We start from the raw sequence: 6,118 nt of genomic DNA, 5'->3' as shown, positions 1-6,118 counted from the left end.
AGCGGTAAAGTTGAGCCCTTTCAGTCCAATATATATAGACATAAACGATTTCCTGAATTCGACTCGAATTAGAATTAAAACTAGAATTAGGAAAGCGCCGTGATGAGGTAAAATTTCCATAAAACATACGGTGTAACTAGTGTTCTTCAGTTTGTCTTGCTTAAAACCGTCTCAACAAGATTTTACACAACCTCCTTATGATTCACACATCTATTTTAATGGAGTGGGAGAGCAGTTTTAAGTTGAGACGGTCTTAAATAAGAATTACTTTAAAAAACAACACGAGATAGAAGAAAAAAAGGGAATTTTTTTCCAAAATGGGGTTTTCTAACAAACAAATTAGCGAAATGGGTTGTTTTTCAAAGTATTTTCCGAAAATGGGTCCACGTAGGATCGGATTTGGCGAAGCTAGGTTAAGAATTCAAGTCGCTTCGTCGGTGAGCGATTTTACGTGAAGTCGCTCAGCCACTGAGCGACCCTAGCGAGCGACAAAAAAAAATCAAAAATGGCGATAGCTGGAATCGAACCTTAGACGTTTCGCTCAAATAAGGGATGTTATGTATACTACCAATCTGCCAATGATACACAGGTATTTCAATGCTAAATTGTAGCACTTAAATACATAACTACCATAATTAATTGTCCCTGCGTTATTTGCATTAAATATTTAACTTAAATGCCTAAATATATCACAATAATTGCCTTTGCTTGGTGGTTAATTCATGAATTGTATGGGTAAGAAGTCTGGTGTTCGACTCACGCTGGCAACATAATTTGTTTTTTTTTTTATTGCAAAAGTATTTTAATAAGGGAGAAGTCGCTGCGGGCCCTAAGGTTTGATTTGGGCATCTTCAATATCATCAACTTCCCCTAGCGACACGAACCACTGTTAGTATCTTCCACATCCTAAAAGAATTGTAATTTAACGCCAACTTAGATATAGTCATATTTCCTTTCACCTGGAAAGCGATTTGAATACAACTCCTGAAAACATCGAGATGACGTGGGCATTTCGGGTAATAACTTTCAACAAAACCCATTTTTGTTAATTTCTTTAATTTTAAGCCCTATTTTTGAAAAAAATTCAAAAAAAGGAGAAAAAGAAGAAGCTATACAATTGAATTTTTGATCGAGAGAGATTTAAGAAGTGCGTACCTGAGTGCGATCGATAAGATGATTTTCGCGGGTGATTGGAATTCTAGGGTTCTGGAGGGGTAATTGTTGTGCACAAATTTTTAGGGGTGTATTTTTGGTACAATAAATTTCTAAAATTTTAGATAAATGAAATATTTACCTAAAGTTTCGTCTCGAAAACTTTATTATATAGCTCGGGTTCTAGAGTTACAACTGGGTACAACTGGTTGTAGGATCTATTAACCGTAACACAAATAACATTATACCTCCAGTGGTACAATAGCATCATACAACCAAGTTATTACTTATCGAGCTTATTTGTAATTTTTTTGAGCTTTCTTAAAGTTAATTTTTTTATGTTTTAGTGAGTGAGTTCAGAAATTTTATGCTATAGCTCGACTTCTTTAAAACAAAACTCGAAAACTTTATTATATAGCTCGGGTTCTAGAGTATACAACTGGGTACAACTGGTTGTAGGATCTATTAACTGGTTTAATTATCATGAATAAATAAATGATACGATTCCTATTTTATTATTTTCAATTGGAAATAATACAATCCGAGACTAATCAAATAATAAGATCTACGGAGTATATATTAATCGTAGTTGCTAAATTCCGCGTACCCTTTTATAAAAGAAATTAAAAATAAATAAAAAATAAACAAAAACCCTCCAACTCCTCACCATCCCCGACCACCCATTTCCCGGCCCCGACCACCCATATCAAAAACATCGACGACCACCCTACGCTGCCGATCACCCATCTCAAATTAGAATCATATCACAAACCGTAGACCACCCTCATCCCTTCCCGCGCCGTTTTATCAACAATTAGGGTTTCGTTAATTAGATATAAGATGTAAGATTATAATTAAGTTAATTACCCGTTGCACGTAGCCAAGTTGGTGAACCTCATAAATATTGTGTCATTATTTTTCCAATTAATCCGACTCTAATTCTGGATAGATCGGATATTTGTATGTCGGAAGTGCTAGGGCGACACCGGGTGTTACCGAAACTCGGTAACACCCTAATAAAAAAATAGAAAAAAATCAAAAACTGAAATTGCGGTTTAACTTTTGCGCCAAACTTAGATGGGTACACTCGTAATTTTAATTCGATTTTTCCACAAGACATTAATCTCATCAATTGACGATGAATTTAACAAGATAAGCTTTTGCAATGTCATCAAATTGATGAAGGCAAATGGTGCAGTAGTCTTTGCAATCAACCATTAAATTCCCTTTTAGCAAAATTGTACTATAAAAGACGCACAATAATGAAGATGAATAATAGACTATAATCCTACGATAGAAAAAGAATTGTGGATTAATCTAATAAACGAATGAACAGATTATAATAATCTTGATCAACGGAATTTATGGAACTCTGAATAGATTCCGGAAGCTTTCAATTAATTTAGAAGAAGTATGGTGTTAATACTTGCAATTTTTACGAAACTACCCTTTACTTACTAAAATATTCAAATCTCATTTTTTTTAAAAATAAACTAAAAAATGCTACTAATTTACTAAAATACACCCGGTGTTACTATCTCATTTTCCATTGTCAATACAATTGATTAGGAAAAGGTAAATGAATGAAAATGAACTGGAGAGGATGTCGCTGGTGTACACCTACAAGACGTACTCCGTAGTTTGTCAATTACCTACTGTATACATATTAATGCTAGTTAGAGAAGCATCTTCATCAAAATCAATTGATTTTGAAACCTCATCAAAGCTCTATTGGAATTCTTAAGCCGTCATAAGCTAGTTGAACTGGTACTCCTTCCCTGAAAAAACATTAAACGGGAAAATGAACGTCAGCTCTAACAATTCCGTCTAGAGTTCCTCTTTCTGAGGACCTCCAAATTTCCAGTTCCTGCAGTCATTTCTGAAGACTCTTTACTATTTCTTTTGTTTGCCCTTGGTTTACGTATGTGAACAGAATTTGAATAATGTATGTAGTAGAGCGAGTTAATCCAGATGTATGGAGCTCGATTACCTTTGAGACCAATCCATGAGTGACGCATTGATCCGATCATGATCATAGGCATGATTCATACCAATCAGTAAAGCACTCTTTGGTCGAATCTTTTTTATAGCGTCCAGGGCCTATACATGAATCAAATCGATTAGTCATATACAACTCTAGTCTTTTGTTGATCTAGGAAACAGATTTCTTCGATGAACCATTAAAAAAATTGTGTCGCGAGATTGTGTATATTACTTCATAATCCTAGAAGCGCATCCAAGTTAATGACTTATATTGATAGACTATTCGGTCATTGCAGGATGACTGGTAATGAAAGACGCAGGTTTATAATGTAAACAAAAAACGTATACAATTTCAACTTTAGTGAGAATCAAGGAATTAACATATATATTCTGAAAGAATTGACATATATATTCTGAAAGCATACATGAATAGCATACATGAATATAATCTCACCTTAGGAAAACACAAGTGAGTACTCGGGCCTTCTATCTGAAATCGGACAAAGAAATAATTAGTACAGATGTTACCAGTGATGCAAGGTCTCCCAATATGGAGAGTCATATCATTTTCGGAGAGGTCTTAATTAATCTAGTGATTGGCAAAGTAATCGGTAATATGATAGCCTTTAGTGAGAATCAAGGAAATGCAAGTATATATGTTACCAAATGAATAGTGTTTGTATCCAAAATAAGAAGGTCCAGCTGCCCACCTCCACTCTCAGAGATAACTGCAAAATGACATCTTTATGGAACGATATATAGAAGCGACATCAATATTCTCTTTCTTTTCAGGATTCTGCAGACAGTGAATGTTCTGAATAAACATGTAATGCAGCAATATGCAAGAATGCTCACCAGATTCTGTGCTGGAAGGAAATCGCGAAACATCAGATACATATGCTACTTTACATTTGTCACCAAACAAATAACCAAGAGAAACATAGTCCTCACCATGCATAACCTGTGAAAACATTTACAAATCAACCAAAGTGATTAACGCGGCCAACATTTTACACGGCAGAGTTAATTAAATTACCGGCAAAGGGTTAAATTGCAGGCCTGAAGCAATGAATGATTTCTCGTATTGGCCTTCAATTATTCTCCAATCAACCGGTGGTGACTCCAAATTGGTTAACAGAATGAATATCATCCAACCCATGGACTGCATCAGCATGCTCATGAGTCAATAACACCTGCAAATTATCAACTACTCGTAATAAAACTCGCTGTCCCTGTCATGTTATTTCCTTGAGCCGTGACTCATAGAGTCGTTTGGCAACAAGATGAAAAGAATTAACTCACGGAATCAAGACGAGGAATTTTGTATAAAGTGAACCATCGTAGTACTTGCTCCCGAAAGGTCTTACCCATATCGATCAATATATACCTGTGTTGTTCACCCTTTTTCTGACAGTAGTCAATCAGAAGAGATGTGTTGCACCTGTACAAACAATAATTAATCGTATTTCGTAATAAAGCTAAAGAATTTGGATTCGACATAGAAAGTAGTGAGGAAGAGAGGAATGGACCTGTAATTAGGATTAAATTGAGGTGGGGTTATCAAAGACTGAGAGCAAACAGGGCAGGGAGGATGAGAGGGCTGGATCAAACACCTTAGGCTCGGCACGCCACTCGAGCAGCCGGTACCCATGAATATGAGGGCTGATTGATTCTCGGGTGGCGGTCGAACCGTGGTGTTTGTGTCCATTTCTGTCAACTGAGTGAGATCAAATCTCAAAGTGGTTGAATGTGTGGGAATATTAGTTAAGAATGTCTAGCGCCAGTCAACTATATTTTGAATTTTTTATTTGTACACCAACTACCTAGTAGACTAGTAGTTGAATGACTCGTCTCTTCGGGGACATCTGATAAAATTGGAAGGGTGCTCGAGTGGCGTGCCGAGCCTAAGGTGGAGTCGGGCGGTTAAAATTGGAAGGGTGCTCGTTTATGATGGTGGAGTCGGGCGGTTAAAATCTTCTTGATAAATATCGGGATTTTAGGTTTAAGTCTTTGCAATAGTAATTTTGCTGCGATTGTTAACTTCGAGCAGATGACCCTTGAAAGGCCCTGTTTTTTTTTTAGCTGAAAAGAGCTGAATTGAACTAAATGGAGCTAAACTGAATTAAACTAAACTAAAATGAGCTGAAATTAAGATAAAAAAACAGGGCCTAAAATGATACTTGTAGTTAATCTGATATGTGAGATTTGCCAGCTATCTTGTATTTTTGGAGGTCTATCTAAAATGCACCAAGTAACAAAGGTAACCGGTGCGAGTTTTCTTGTTATCAGAAGGAAAAAAATCACAAATTGTTGTGTAAGACCACTTTATTTATAAGACTAGCCCAATAACTAAAAATCCAAATAAATTAGTTAATAAACTTGTAGAAAATTATTTTATTTTGAGAACCTAACATTTTATATTGATAAATTATATATTTAGATATGTTAGTTTTCATCATAAAATGTCGGGTCGTTAAAATAAAATTAAACTATAAATAAATTTAATTGTTTTGTTAGGGCTTCTCTTTTTTTTGGACCAATCATATGCTATAGGACGGTCTTATAGGAGAGTTGCTGAAAAAAATAGACGTTTACATTTAGAGGCACGGAAAAACAAGCAAGACGGATGGCTTTATTGGTTCACTGTGGGCCTTGGCTTCTAATTTCTATATGGCATAGAACTATGGGCCTTTATAAAGCTATAAATGGTTTTGGGCAGCGTCATTTTGGATGTCATGGTCTTGTTCCATGATCCAGTTTAAGGCCAACTTGGGAAAAGAAAGGATGTCAATAGGGCGGGTATAAGTAGGTATGGTATCGTACCGCCTTAGTTTCAACTTTTCAGGACTTGTTCCATAGTACTTCCTCTGTCCCGGTCATTTGTTGTCATTTTTCATTTTGGGTGTCTCAGTTAATTGTTGTCCTTAACCTATTTGGATCGGGTATTAAATTGGTTGTTTTAGGGACGAAGTCATAAATACCC

The 6,118-nt window shown here is 35.8% G+C and overlaps 1 pseudogene; it reads right to left on the bottom strand.

The window, feature by feature from the left end:
* Positions 1 to 2,742: 2,742 nt before the first annotated feature.
* LOC141591316 (putative hydrolase C777.06c) lies at positions 2,743 to 4,878 on the bottom strand (annotated as a pseudogene).
* Between the last annotated feature and the right edge of the window lie 1,240 nt (positions 4,879 to 6,118).

This window comes from Silene latifolia, chromosome 7 (assembly GCF_048544455.1).
Source record: "Silene latifolia isolate original U9 population chromosome 7, ASM4854445v1, whole genome shotgun sequence".
NCBI lineage: Eukaryota > Viridiplantae > Streptophyta > Magnoliopsida > Caryophyllales > Caryophyllaceae > Silene > Silene latifolia.
This window is presented reverse-complemented; position numbering and strand designations above follow the sequence as displayed.